The 14,751-nt window shown below is 40.0% G+C and overlaps 1 long non-coding RNA gene across 1 annotated transcript; it reads right to left on the bottom strand.

Annotated features, from left to right (window-relative positions):
* Positions 1–281: 281 nt before the first annotated feature.
* On the bottom strand, positions 282–2,175 carry LOC147990293 (uncharacterized). Its single transcript, XR_015605242.1, has 3 exons — positions 1,882–2,175; positions 1,345–1,634; positions 282–690 (listed from the first exon to the last, which is right to left on the bottom strand). It is a non-coding gene; the product is annotated as an uncharacterized LOC147990293 (long non-coding RNA).
* Between the last annotated feature and the right edge of the window lie 12,576 nt (positions 2,176–14,751).

Here is a 14,751-nt window from a genome sequence, read left to right as displayed (position 1 = left end):
TAGAATCATTCCATTACCATATTCTGCGGCAGCCAATAATACAAATTATAGTAAGGAAAACCCATCAGTGGATGAGCATTGTCCTTGTACAACTACTGATAATCATAGGCAGGCATTTTTCAGTTACAACTCAAGTTAGAGAAATTATTAATTCTATTATTCATCTATAGTACAGAGACAAAGCTATAATTACTAAAACACGGGATATGTTTCATATCTAACATTAAATAGGAAATCATAGCTCATAAGGCATTGATCCTCACCATGTGGTGTATTCACCCTTGGCCACGACATAGTGCAAGCAACAACTTTGTGTGGGACATCACCCATATATGCTGGAAGGGGAGGAGAGAAATTAAGGAGACATTGTAACGACATGGATTCCTGGCAGATATGGTGCAGTCTCAATTGAAGGCAGCAGTGGTAATTAACAGAACGACTAAGAGGAAATTTATGGACGGCTTGAACAACCTCAGCAAAACCCTGATTATATAAAACTGCTAATTATGTGTCTTTGCGTACTTACAGTTGGACGTACATGTGCCTTTACATACCTATATGAGTCCTGACCTTGTATGAACGATGCAGTTGCGGGTGTTGATTGATCGACGCTGGTCGGCTGGTGACTACGGCGAACATCCAACCATAGATCACTGGTTGACTTTTTGTCAGACAATCCATGCAAATATACTGGAGATTTCCTTACGGGGAACACAACAAAGAGATAAAATAAGACAACGAATTGGAAGTACTGAACAACAATTGATCTAACAAAAGCGCTTGATAATACTATATAGGCTCCTCATGCTATCAAAGAGATGAAACCAACAGATTTATGTGTTAATCCAGCAGCATCAGAAACTATTCTACTTGACACACTCGTTATTGGGTACAATGAGCTGGACGACGAAGCCTCACAAAACAACAAGAAATTCGTACCTCTTTAATACTTGAAGTGGAAAACATCAGCACAGCCTAGTTCTAATTAAGTTCAAACAAAATTCAGAACCAAACATTGAATTTTAATGGATTAAGGCACCATCTCAACATGGCACACCTTCTCCTCTTTCGGGGCAGGCTCCACTGCTCTAAAAGACATGAAAAGAGAAGCAATGCTTTCCACTCTAGTGCCCAGGACACATAACGTCTTCTATCCAAACCACTTAAATAAGGTACCACAATTCCTGACTTCAGTAAGAAAAATAAAAGAAAACAGTACATCAAGGGTGTCCTTGTATGCCAATTTACTCTCAAAGAAATAGAAATTGTATAATCTATCATTCTCATTTTTTTAAAGTCACAAAGCTAGAAGAGGAAATTTCCAAAAGGAAGCTTCTCACTAACCTAGTGCAGACGATGGTGATAATTGTTAAGCGAGGGAAATCTGGACAATGATCACATGCTCAGAATTTTCTCAATAAGGTTGGACCAACCATCCTACTGCCTCTTTCTCGGCTCTCGACCATACGACCTGGATATACAGTGGAACATGCGAACAACACAAACATCCATTAGGTGCCTTATGAAACATCTCACAACTGGTCAAACAACCACCTGCAGCTGGGCATCTCGCTCAAGAATTGACTCTTGTTCATCTATGTGAAATCCAAGACATGGCACATGGCAGAAAAATCCTGGATGAAAAGAAATCAAATATTGGTTTGAGACCAAATAGAAAAGTGATTATAAAATTCAGGGGATAGGAGAAGAACAACTCGTAGGTATTTACAGTGCACACTAATTAAATATATAATGTCTCCTCCAGGGTGATAAGTACCTAAAAAAGGAAAAGATGAATCAAAGTTACAAATATGTAGAGATTACATGCCTTAGAGTGATCAAAAGAAATAGAAGGGCCTATTGAAGGAACGACATATGTACCTGTGTGGCTTTGCGTTGTTTGTGAGACTATGAGCATAACGACTTGCATCTGGCCTTCAGGACCACTACCCCATGTGCCAAGGAGTACCACCATCACCCATGCTCCCGTGTACATGCAAGGAACTTAGTCAACAACACGTCCAACTCCTATGCGGCTGGGACGATGGTCTCCTAGATCAAGAACATAGTAGAATTAGAGGTGCAGGTAAGGCTGGGATCTGTCCTACAACAACGCCATGCTCAGGGACGACGGTCCCCTAGATCAAGAACATGGCAAAATTAGAGGAGCGGATGAGGCTGGGATCCGTCCTGCAACGATGCCATGCTGCAGATCGGCCATAGCGCTTTGTGTGGTGGAAATCATCGGCGAGATTTTGTTGTGCCGTCGTCATGGCGCGACCGGCGGCCTCAAGGATGGATGGAGGTGGGGCAACGTGCTGGGAAAACAAAAAGAGAACCGATGGTGGCGGCGTGAATTTGTTGTCCAGATTGATAGGGATACATGGAGTAAAATTTGCTTCTAGTTGTTTTGTCACGGGAAGAGCAAAAGACCGTGGAGCAATTTTTTTCCTTGGCCGATTGAAGAGGCTTCCGAGTCTCTATACGTAATAGTAGATTTTTAGGGCTTGATTGCACGTCTACACGGGACCTAGCAAGGAAAATCCATTGGCCATGGTGGTATTCTAGTTTCAATATTTTTATTGATGGAAGGCATGCGCATGACGGTTCCTTCCAAACTCCTTGTACGGGCATGTGCGATCCTATGGCTCAACTTTTTTTCTTTTTTATGTAAACAATTGCGTATCTAAACCATTCGATGCTATTCCATATCTCTCTTTTTTTTCTTGTTGCTTTAGATCTAAACTGCTTCATGCGATTCTTTGCCTATTTTTTTCTTCTTTGGTATAGTAATTGATAGAATATGTGGGTTAATCTACACCGTAATAACTCAGTCCCACCAGATGAACGGTCCGTAAAATCTAATTAATGTGGTAATTTCTTCGGAGTCTGTAATTAGTATAGGTATAGATATCTAGGCATGATCATGTATATAGGCATCACGTCCGCAACAAGTAGACCGAAACGATTCTGCATCTACTACTATTACTCCACACATCGACCGCTATCCAGCATGCATCTAGAGTATTAAGTTCATAAGAACAGAGTAATGCATTAGGCAAGATGACATGATGTAGAGGGATAAATGCAAGCAATATGATATAAACCCCATCTTTTTATCCTCAATGGAAACAATACAATACGTGCCTTGCTGCCCCTCCTGTCACTAGGAAAGGACACCGCACGATTGAACCCAAAGCTAAGCACTTCTCCCATTGCAATAAAGATCAATCTAGTAGGACAAACCAAACTGATAATTCGAAGAGACTTGAAAAGATAACCAATCATACATAAAGGATTTCATAGAAGAATCAAATATTGTTCATAGATAAACTTGATCATAAACCCACAATTCATCGGATCTCGACAAACACACCGCAAAAAGAGTTACATCAAATAGATCTTCAAGAAGATCAAGGAGAACATTGTATTGAGATCCAAAGAGAGAGAAGAAGCCATCTAGCTAATAACTATGGACCCGAAGGTCTGAGGTAAACTACTCACACATCATCGGAGAGGCTATGGTGTTGATGTAGAAGGCCTCCGTGATCGATTCCCCCTCCGGCGGAGCTCCAGAAAAGGCCCCAAGATGGGATCTCTTGGGTACAGAAGGTTGCAGTGGTGGAAATAGGGTTTCGTGGTGCTCCTGGATGTTATCGGGGTATATGAATATATATATAGGAGGAAGAAGTAGGTCGGTGGAGCCACGAGGGGCCCACGAGGGTGGAGGGCGCGCCCCCTGCCTCGTGGCCTCCTCGTTGGTTTCTTGACGTCCACTCCAAGTCCCCTGGATCAAGTTTGTTCTAAAAATAACTCTCCCGAAGGTTTTATTCCGTTTGGATTCCGTTTGATATTCCTTTTCTGTGAAACACTGAAATAGGCAAAAAAACAGCAATTTGCACTGGGCCTTAGGTTAGTAGGTTAGTCCCAAAAATAATATAAAAGTGTATACATAAGCCCATTAACATCCAAAACAGATAATATAATAGCATGGAATAATCAAAAATTATAGATACGTTGGAGACGTATCAAGCATCCCCAAGCTTAATTCCTGCTCGTCCTCGAGTTGGTAAATGATAAAAACAGAATTTTTGATGTGGAATGCTACCTAGCATAATTATCAATGTAATTTTCTTTATTGTGGCATGAATGTTCAGATCCGAGAGATTCAAGACAAAAGTTTAATATTGACATCAAATAATAATACTTCAAGCATACTAACTAAGCAATCATGTCTTCTCAAAATAACATGGCAAAAGAAAGTTCATCCCTACAAAATCATATAGTTTGGTCATGCTCCATTTTCGTCACACAAGAATGCTCTCATCATGCACAACCCCGATGACAAGCCAAGAAATTGTTTCATACTTTAGTAATCTCAAACTTTTTCAACTTTTCATGCAATACATGAGCGTGAGCCATGGATATAGCACTATGGGTGGAATAGAATAATGATAGGGGGTTATGTGGAGAAGACAAAAAAGGAGAAAGTCTCACATCGACGAGGCTAATCAATGGGCTAGGGAGATGCCCATCAATTGATGCCAATGCAAGGAGTAGGGATTGCCATGCAACGGATGCACTAGAGCTATAAATATATGAAAGCTCAACAAAAGAAACTAAGTGGGTGTGCCTCCAACTTGCTTGCTCACGAAGACCTAGGGTATTTGAGGAAGCCCATTGTTGGAATATACAAGCCAAGTTCTATGATGAAAAATTCCCACTAGTATATGAAAGTGACAAAACAAGAAACTCTCTATCATAAAGATCATGGTGCTACTTTGAAGCACAAGTGTGGAAAAAGGATAGTAGCATTGCCCCTTTTTTGGCCTTTCTCTTTTTTTTATTTGGGACAATGCTCTATTAATGATGATCATCACACTTCTATTTATTTACAACTCAATGATTACAACTTGATACTAGAACAAAATATGACTCTATATGAATGCCTCCGGCGGTGTACCGAGAAGGGCAATGAATCAAGATTGACATGTATGATAAATTATGCATGGTGGCTTTGCCACAAATACGATGTCAACTACATGATCATGCAAATCAATATGACAATGATGAAGCATGTCATAAATGAAACGATGGAAAGTTGCATGGCAATATATCTCAGAATGGCTATGGAAATGCCATAATAGGTAGGTATGGTGGTTGTTTTGAGGAATATATAAGGAGGTTTATGTGTGATAGAGTGTATCATATCACGGGGTTTGGATGCACCGGCGAAGTTTGCACCACCTCTCGAGGTGAGAAAGGGCAATGCACAGTACCGAAGAGGCTATCAATGATGGAAGGTGAGAGTGCGTATAATCCATGGACTCAACATTAGTCATAAAGAACTCACATACTTATTGCAAAATCTACAAGTCATCAAAAACCAAGCACTACGCACATGCTCCTAGGGGGATAAATTGGTAGGAAAAGACCATCGCTCGTCCCCGACCGCCACACATAAGGAAGACAATCAAAGAACACCTCATGTTTCAAATTTGTTACACAACGGTTACCATACTTGCATGCTACGGGACTTGCAATCTTCAACACAAGTATTTCTCAAATTCACAATTACTCAACTAGAACACTATAATATCACCACCTTTATATCTCAAAACAATTATAAAGTATCAAACTTCTCATAGTATTCAATGCACTTTCTATGATAGTTTTTATTATACCCATCTTGGATGCCTATCATATTAGGACTAATTTCATAACCAAAGCAAATTACCATGCTGTTCTAAAGGACTCTCAAAATAATATAAGTGAAGCATGAGAGATCAATAATTTCTATAAAATAAAACCACCACCGTGCTCTAAAAGATATAAGTGAAGCACTAGAGCAAAATTATCTAGCTCAAAAGATATAAGTGAAGCACATAGAGTATTCTAATAAATTCCAATTCATGTGTGTCTATCCCAAAAGGTGTGTACAGCAAGGATGATTGTGGTAAACTAAAAAGCAAAGACTCAAATCATACAAGACGCTCCAAGCAAAACACATATCATGTGGTGAATAAAAATATAGCCTCAAGTAAAGTTACCGATAGAAGAAGATGAAAGAGGGGATGCCTTCCAGGGCATCCCCAAGCTTAGGCTTTTGGTTGTCCTTTAATTTTACCTTGGGGTGCATTGGGAATCCCGAAGCTTGGGCTCTTGCCACTCCTTATTCCATAATCCATCAAATCTTTACCCAAAACTTGAAAACTTCACAACACAAAACTTAAACAGAAAATCTCACGAGCTCCGTTTGTATAAGAAAACAAACCACCACTTAAGGTACTGTAATGAACTCATTATTTATTTATTTTGGTGTTAAACCTACTGTATTACAACTTCTCTATGGTTCATAACCTCCGATACTAGCCATAGATTCATCAAAATAAGCAAACAACACGCGAAAAACAGAATCTGTCAAAAACAGAAAGTCTGTAGTAATCTGTAGGTTTCGTATACTTATGTAACCTTAAAAATTCTAAAATAAGTTTCTTGACATGAGGAATTTATCTATTAATCATCTGCAAAAAGAATCAACCTAATCTCACTCTCCAGTACAAAATGGCAGCAAATCTCGTGAGCGCTAAAGTTTCTGTTTTTACAGCAAGATCGCAAAGACTTTCCCCAAGTCTTCCCAAAGGTTATACTTGACACAAACACTAATTAAAAGCATAAACCCACACCTAAAAACAGGCTTAGAATTATTTATTACTAAACAGAACCAAAAATCAAGGAACAAAAATAAAATTGGGTTGCCTCCCAACAAGCGCTATTGTTTAACGCCCCTAGCTAGGCATTGCCAATTTCGATGATGCTCACATGAAAGACAAGAATTCAAGCACAAAAAGAGCATCTTGAAACACGTGACAAACACATCTAAGTCTAACATACTTCCTATTCATAGGCATCTTATAGGCAAACAAATTATCAAGCAAGCAAAAACTAGCATATGCAAGGAAGCAGAAAGAAACAATAGCAATCTCAACATAACGAGAGGTAATTTAGTAACATGGAAATTTATACAATCATATTTTCCTCTCTCATAATAATTAAATGTGGGATCATAAGCAAACTCAACAAAATAGCTATCACATAAAATATTTTCAACACGATCCACATGCATGGAAAGTTGACACTCTTCCAAAATAGTGGGATTAACTTTAACTAAAGTCATGACCTCTCCAAACCCACTTTTATCAGAAATTTCATAAGATTGAACATTCTCCAAATATGTGGGATCTAAAGTTGACACTCTTCCAAATCCACTTTAAATAATATTTCAAACACTATTATCAATCTCATATTCATCATGGGGCCTAAATAAATTTTCAAGATCAAAAGGAGAATCACCCCAATCATGATCATTGCAACAAATAGTAGTCATAGCAAAACTAGCATCCCCGAGCTTAGGGTTTTGCATATTATTAACACAATTAGTATTAAGATAATTTATAATAACATCATTGCAATCATGCTTTTCATCGAAGGAACTACCAAGTATGGGTGCAATAGCAAGGATCTCATGTTTAACATAAGGAACTATAGCAAATTCATCTTCACAAATATTGGCATCATGGCTACAAGAATAGGAAGCATCATGTTCATCAAGGGATATTTCAATCAAATCATTGGAATCATTATTATCTATAGATTCATGCATATCATTATTTTCTTCCAAAGCAACGGTCATTCTCTCAATAAATTCTTTGACATAGACATTATGAGCATAGTTTTCATAGCAATATTTAAGTATGTCAAAATTTTCCGATTCATAGAGAGTAATATCATACTTTCCAATCAAAGAAGCAACTTCATAAGCACCCTTAAAAGCAACAAATTCTTCAATTTGTTCGATATCGTAGTAACTATAAACACCTTTTGCATAAGAAGATAATATTTCATTATCATTAAACTCACATAGGTAGGGGAGGTGTTTTTTAGGGTTCTTAGAGCAACAAGTAAAATCACAAATTTCACAAAGATTCCAAGCATAACACATCAATCTGTTTATTTGATCCCATAAGAGTTTCCCTTTTTCAGACAAATGGTGACGAACAAAACAAGCATGCTCATCTAAAGATTTCACATCAATTAGGCTAGTTGGGGTTTCAGCATGAGCTCATAAGGACTGAAGATGATCCAAATAGAATACTTTAAGTGGATCCATATCAATAGATTTTTAGCAAGCAAATAGAAGGCACATGGAAACACAAACAAAGATACATATGGGAAGAAGGCGAAGAAAAGGCAAAGGTTTTCGAAAATCGTATTAGAAGTGGGGGAGAGGAAAATGAGAGGCAAATGGCAAATAATGTAATGCGAGGGATAAGAGTTTGTGATGGGTACTTGGTATGTCTTGACTTGTGAGTAGATCTCCCCGGCAATGGTGCCAGAAATGGCTCGTTGACGGGAGATCAAATCTTGACTTGACTTGGTGCAACCTCCCCGACAACGGCACTAGAAATCCTTCTTGCTACCTCTTGAGCACTGCGTTGGTTTTCCCTTAAAGAGGAAAGGGTGATGCAGCACAGTGTCATAAGTATTTCCCTCAGTTTTTGAGAACCAAGGTATCAATCTAGTAGGAGACTACACGCAAGTCCCTCGTACCTACACAAACAAATAAGAACCTCGCAACCAACGCGATAAAGGGGTTGCCAATCCCTTCATGGTCACTTACGAGAGTGAGATCTGATAGAGATAATAATAATAAGATAAATATTTTTGGTATTTTATGATATAAATTGAAAGTAAAGTTGCAAAATAAACGGTGCCAGAAATAGCTTGTTGACGGGAGATTAATATAAAGGAGAATAGACCCGGGGGCCATAGGTTTCACTAGTGGCTTCTCTCAAGATAGCATAAGTATTACGCTACGTGAACAAGTTACTATCGAGCAATTGATAGAAAAGTGCATAATTATGAGAATATCTAGGCATGATCATATATATAGGCATCACGCCCATGAAAAGTAGACCAAAACAATTCTACGTCTACTACTATTACTCCCAACATTGACCGCTATCCAGCATGCATCTAGAGTATGAAGTTCATAAGAACAGAGTAATGCATTAGGCAAGATGACATGATGTAGAGGGATAAACGCAAGCAATGTGATATAAACCCCATCTTTTTATCCTCGATGGCAACAATACAATACGTGCCTTGCTTCCCCTCCTGTCACTGGGAAAGGACACCGCAAGATTGAACCCAAAGCTAAGCACTTCTCCCATTGCAAGAAAGATCAATCTAGTAGGCCAAACCAAACTGATAATTGGAAGAGACTTGCAAAGATAACCAATCATACATAAAGGATTTCAGAGAAGAATCAAATATTGTTCATAGATAAACTTGATCATAAACCCACAATTCATCGGATCTCGACAAACACACCGCAAAAAGAGTTACATCAAATAGATCTTCAAGAAGATCAAGGAGAACGTTGTATTGACATCCAAAGAGAAAGAAGAAGCCATCTAGCTAATAATTATGGACACGAAGGTCTGAGGTAAACTACTCACACATCATCGGAGAGGCTATGGTGTTGATGTAGAAGCCCTCCGTGATCGATTCCCCCTCCGGCGGAGCTCCAGAAAAGGCCCCAAGATGGGATCTCTTGGGTACAGAAGGTTGCGGCAGTGGAAATAGGGTTTCATGGTGCTCCTTGATGTTTTCGGGGTATATGAATATATATATGAGGAAGAAGTAGGTCGGTGGAGCCACGAGGGGCCCACGAGGGTGGACGGCGTGCCTAGGGGGTAGGCGCACCCCCTGCCTTGTGGCCTCCTCATTGGTTTCTTGACGTCCACTCCAAGTCCCCTGGATCACGTTTGTTCCAAAACTAACTCCCCCGAAGGTTTTATTCCGTTTGGATTCCGTTTGATATTCTTTTCTACAAAACACTAAAATAGGCAAAAAAACATCAATTTGCACTGGGCCTTGGGTTAGTAGGTTAGTCCCAAAAAATATAAAAGTGCATAAATAAGCCCATTAACATCCAAAACAGATAATATAATAGCATGGAACAATCAAAAATTATAGATACGTTGGAGACGTATCACATATGTCCAGTTTCAAATGCTATCTTTGGTTGTTCGTAGCATGCCTTGTTTATTCTAGTTATTCACAACGTGAGGTTCCATATGTGCAAGTATGAACTGTTGTGCTTAGCATGCTTCTCGATGTACCTACACAGGACAATTTTGGGAACAAGTGTTGTTTTCCATCGAGGTTAGTTTCATCCCATGTCTTATATCTACTCACTGTTCACGATATCCGTAGTTGGTACCATATAGGCCGGCGACTGATAAGGGACTAATCGGTGAATCGGACTTTTAACTGAATATATGTGCAACCCATTTATCGTTAGGTTAACTAGGGCCATATGTAATATATCTGAGGCTACATAGCAACATGCACTGTACTTAATGTCTAAATATGCAATCCTAGGCTACATAGCAACAAGGAAGAGTGTTACATTAATGTTCTAATGATGTATAGATATACGTAGAAGAGTAGCAACAACAACAACAACAACAACAACACAACCCTGTTTGGATACTCAACTTAGCTAGAGGTTAGAGTTAGTTTCTAGCTCATTACTAACCCTGAACTAACTCCATCCAAAGAGTTTTTTAGATGGCAGGGTTAGATTGACAATAAATGCACTAGGAGAACTAGTTCCAATTAGCACCTCTTGGTTGGATAGTTTTTTTGGGTGGGTTATAGATGCAACTAGCTCAAACAAGCCCTCATGTTTAGATATACTTTAGGGCTATTTGAGCCCGAACTAGCTCAAACTAACTGTAACCCCTGGATACAGCAACAGTTAATCAGCCAATAATTTGTAAGAATACACTAAACTCCTTCCGGCCCATAATATAAGATGTTAATTCATCTAATATGTGAGTATATTGGATGTTATAAGATACTCCCTCCGTTCCTAAATATTTGTCTTTTTAAAGATTTCAAATGGACTACCACATACAGATGTATATAGACATACTATAAAAGAGTGTTGTACTACATCATTGTGCAATTGTTGTTTAACTTCTAATATTAACTTGGTGCTTTTAGGTACATATGTCATTGGTAAAGATCCATGCTTCGACCCTTTCTGTGTATGGGGCAATGAGATATCGATGAACCAACATCAAGTGAGGAAGCTGATAAAGATTGTTAGTAAAATGGGTCCAAAGATGGCAATTAAACTATTTGTTTACACTTTATCCAAGACAACAGCAAACCGCGGGATGATAAGTAAGAACTCTGTAGCCTTCTTTTTACTGCCCATAATGAGTTGTGTTAGATGATAATGTTTGAATCTTTTTCCTTTGCAGTGGTTGCCAAAGTAGTTTACTCAAGATTACCTCTCAAACTAAATGATTGGTGGGCATGCAAAGGTTAAAGTATTTCTACTAGAACACAATGATTATCTAGATGTTTTCATGAAGATCGTGAAGGATGGGCAGTCGGCCATCACAATGGGTTGGACTAGAGTCGTGCGTGCCTTCTGCATGGACGAGGGCACAATATGGGCATTCCGCTTCACCTTGTTCAGCAACCAGAATATATTTCGTCTCTTTCTTTATCGTCTTTAATAGTACAAGTATACAACTGTGGTTCACCATTCTTTATTTGGTTCTTATGTAATTATTGAACATATGTACCTATGAATCGAATAATGCATTGGTTGTTTGAACCTGATTGATATGAACAAAGCTGTAGCATACATTCAAATTCAAATCCGGTACAATTTGAAATAGCAGCAATTAAATTATGGTGAAATTATGCTCTCCAAGTTGTTACGGCGCACACGGTTAGTAAAACACAAACGTTTGCGATATACACCATAATCCGAGGCGGTTCACAGAGAGGAAACGTGTGCAAGCATGCACACAATTGCCGTTTCTGAAGCGTGTGCGATTTCAGACAATATCACAAACAATGCGGGCAAACTAAACATTTTTTTAGTTGCCTTATCGTACACGATTCACAACCATGAACTGTTTCTGATGAAGTATGCATCATAAATGTTGCACCACAGAATAGTGTGTGCGATAGTTGTCGTGTACGACGATGTTACAATGGTCCGACGTTTCGTAATCCTGTCCGACACTCATACCACGATTAGCTAATCTTCTTAACAGTGAACCGTTTGTGATGGGCCGCGCAATGTACACGTTCTATAATAGTGAGCCGTTTGTGATGGGTCGCGCATTGTAAATGTAGCACCACAGAATACCGACTGCGATGGTAATGCGAGCAAAAACGAGTTGGAGTACTGTAGGGTCCCTATCCCCGACGGTTTCTGGGTCGTGTGGGAAGGACCCCCCTATCGCTCACACTCACTTGGCGACAGTTCCAAATGCTGTCACGGAAAGGGGTTAAAACCGTTTGTTTAGGACTAACGTGCACCAGTGCTTGCTGAAAACCACTTGTCATTTCCTCCTGCTCCTCATTGGGTTCGACACTCTTACTTATCAAAAGGACTATGATAGATCCCCTATACTTGTGGGTCATCAAGGCATCATGTCCAAGATTAGTAGACTGACTCCTGCATGCATCTACTTCTATTACTCCACACATCGACCGCTATCCAGTATGCATCTAGTGTATTAAGTTCATGAAGAAACAGAGTAATGCAATAAGAACGATGACATGACGTAGACAAGATCTATCCATGTAGGAATAGACCCCATGTTTTTATCCTTAATAGCAACGATACATATGTGCCCCGCTACCCCTTCTGTCACTGGGTAATGACACCGCAAGATCGTACCCATGGCTAGTATCATCTACCGCGTGGGAAAAATCTCGCCCTTGCTTGTTTAATCGGGTTTGTATCAATGGATCGTGCTAAACAACAAAACTATAGTAGTACTACAGTACAAGTAACAGTTCACTGGGATGTCGTGTCGTGTACTCCTTCGTCGTAAGAGTGGAGCGCTCTCTTTCATAAATGTTCTAATCCCTTTCACTGACATGTGGGACATCAAGCAACTAGGTCCACGTGCCATACTGAAATAACAGTGCAGAGCAGCAGGGGTGAAGCACCCCGGCCAGGGCGCCGGCGTGGTAATGAGCAATGAGGTGTCAAATCACAAAGCCGCACCTTTCTCGCAGTTAAGTTGGAGGGACGAAGTGATGCTAAAAGAAGAAGTTGGAGGGACGAGGCAACCATCATTTCACTTGTTGCTAAATCCACTTCTCCCTCATCTTCTTCAAGTTAACCACGTGTTGCTTCTGCCGTTGTTCTGCCTCATGTGGGACGCAGATCGACTTGGTAAATCACTGACACGTGGGACCGCATGTTAGCAAACCGTTAGGCCAATGTCCTCTAAAAGTAAGAAACCTCCCCCGCCTTCCTCACGGAAAAATCACCTCATTTTTACTAATCTTGATATAATTTTTTAGATCGATATAATCGAGATTTGTATAGATAGCACACAGGAGTAAAACCAAGTGGTACGGTTAAGGGCATCCACAATGTGTAGCCAAATATGAAAATAGCTTTTGGCATCGATGTGAACCATTGTGGAGGGTGCTGCCAAAGCCAAAAAGAGGGAACCGAAGCTCCCTAATTGATTGATTGAAGGAATAGAAAAATGCAACCTCTCTCCTCTTTCTCCCTTGCTTGGACGCATGTACAATATAGAACATAGAGTCTACTCCCCTATCTCTTCTATCACAAATCACAAAGCAGCGAGGCGTCAAATCACAAAGCACGGACGAAGCAACCATCATTTCACTCTTCGCTGACTCTGCTTCTCCATCGTCTTCTTCAAGACACCACCTTACCGCACTACTCCCTTTGTCTGGTGAAGAGTGTACATTTGGGTTTGAAATTTGTGCATAAAAGAGTGTACTTCTATATTTCCAATGCACTATAAAGTAGGAAAACCCATTTCTCTCTCATCACACGGTAGTCAAGACCAACAACATTCTACACATGGTCTCCTTAATTTCTACTTGCACTTAGCTCACTGGGGGTTGGGTAATTAAAGAGGAGAGAGATGGTGTCTTGCACCTTTCCAATGCATATTTTCCTCCACTCCAAATTGATCCTAAAATTTCTATATGTACATCATACGTCTCCGTCTTATCTACTTTTCCTAATGCTTTTCCTATTGTTTTGGACTTCAGTTTGCATGATTTGAATGAAACTAACCCGGACTGACGCTATTTTCAGCAGAACTACCATGGTGTTGTTTTTGTGCAGAAATGAAAGTTCTCAAATTGGAACGAAACTTTGTGGAGGATTTTATGCAATAAAAGAAAATTACTAGAGCCAAGAACCACCGGAGGGGGGACCCTGGGTGAGCACAACCCACCAGGGCGCCCCCCAGGCGCGCCCAGGTGGGTTGTGCCCACCTGGTGGCCTCGCAGACCCTGAGTCCAACTCCATAAATACCTATTTTTCCAAAAAAATGAGGGAGGAACAATTATCTTGTTTCGTGATACGGAGCCGCCGCCACCTCCTATTCTTCATTGGGAGGCTAGATCTAGAGTCCGTTTGGGGCTCTGGAGAGGGGGATCTTCGATCTTCGTCATCACCAACCCTTCCTCATCGCCAATTCCATGATGATCCCCACTGGGAGTGAATAATTCCTCTGTAGGCTTGCTGGTCGGTGAGGAGTTCGATGAGATTCATCATGTAATCGAGTTAGTTTTGTTAGGGCTTGATCCCTAGTATCCACTATGTTCTGAGATTGATGTTGATATGATTTGTCATGCTTAATGCTTGCCACT

Source organism: Triticum urartu, chromosome 1A, assembly GCF_056163025.1.
Source record: "Triticum urartu cultivar PI428250 chromosome 1A, HENAU_Tu73, whole genome shotgun sequence".
In the NCBI taxonomy this organism is placed as follows: domain Eukaryota; kingdom Viridiplantae; phylum Streptophyta; class Magnoliopsida; order Poales; family Poaceae; genus Triticum; species Triticum urartu.
Note: the sequence above shows the minus strand (reverse complement) of the source record. Positions and strands in the feature narration are given on the sequence as shown.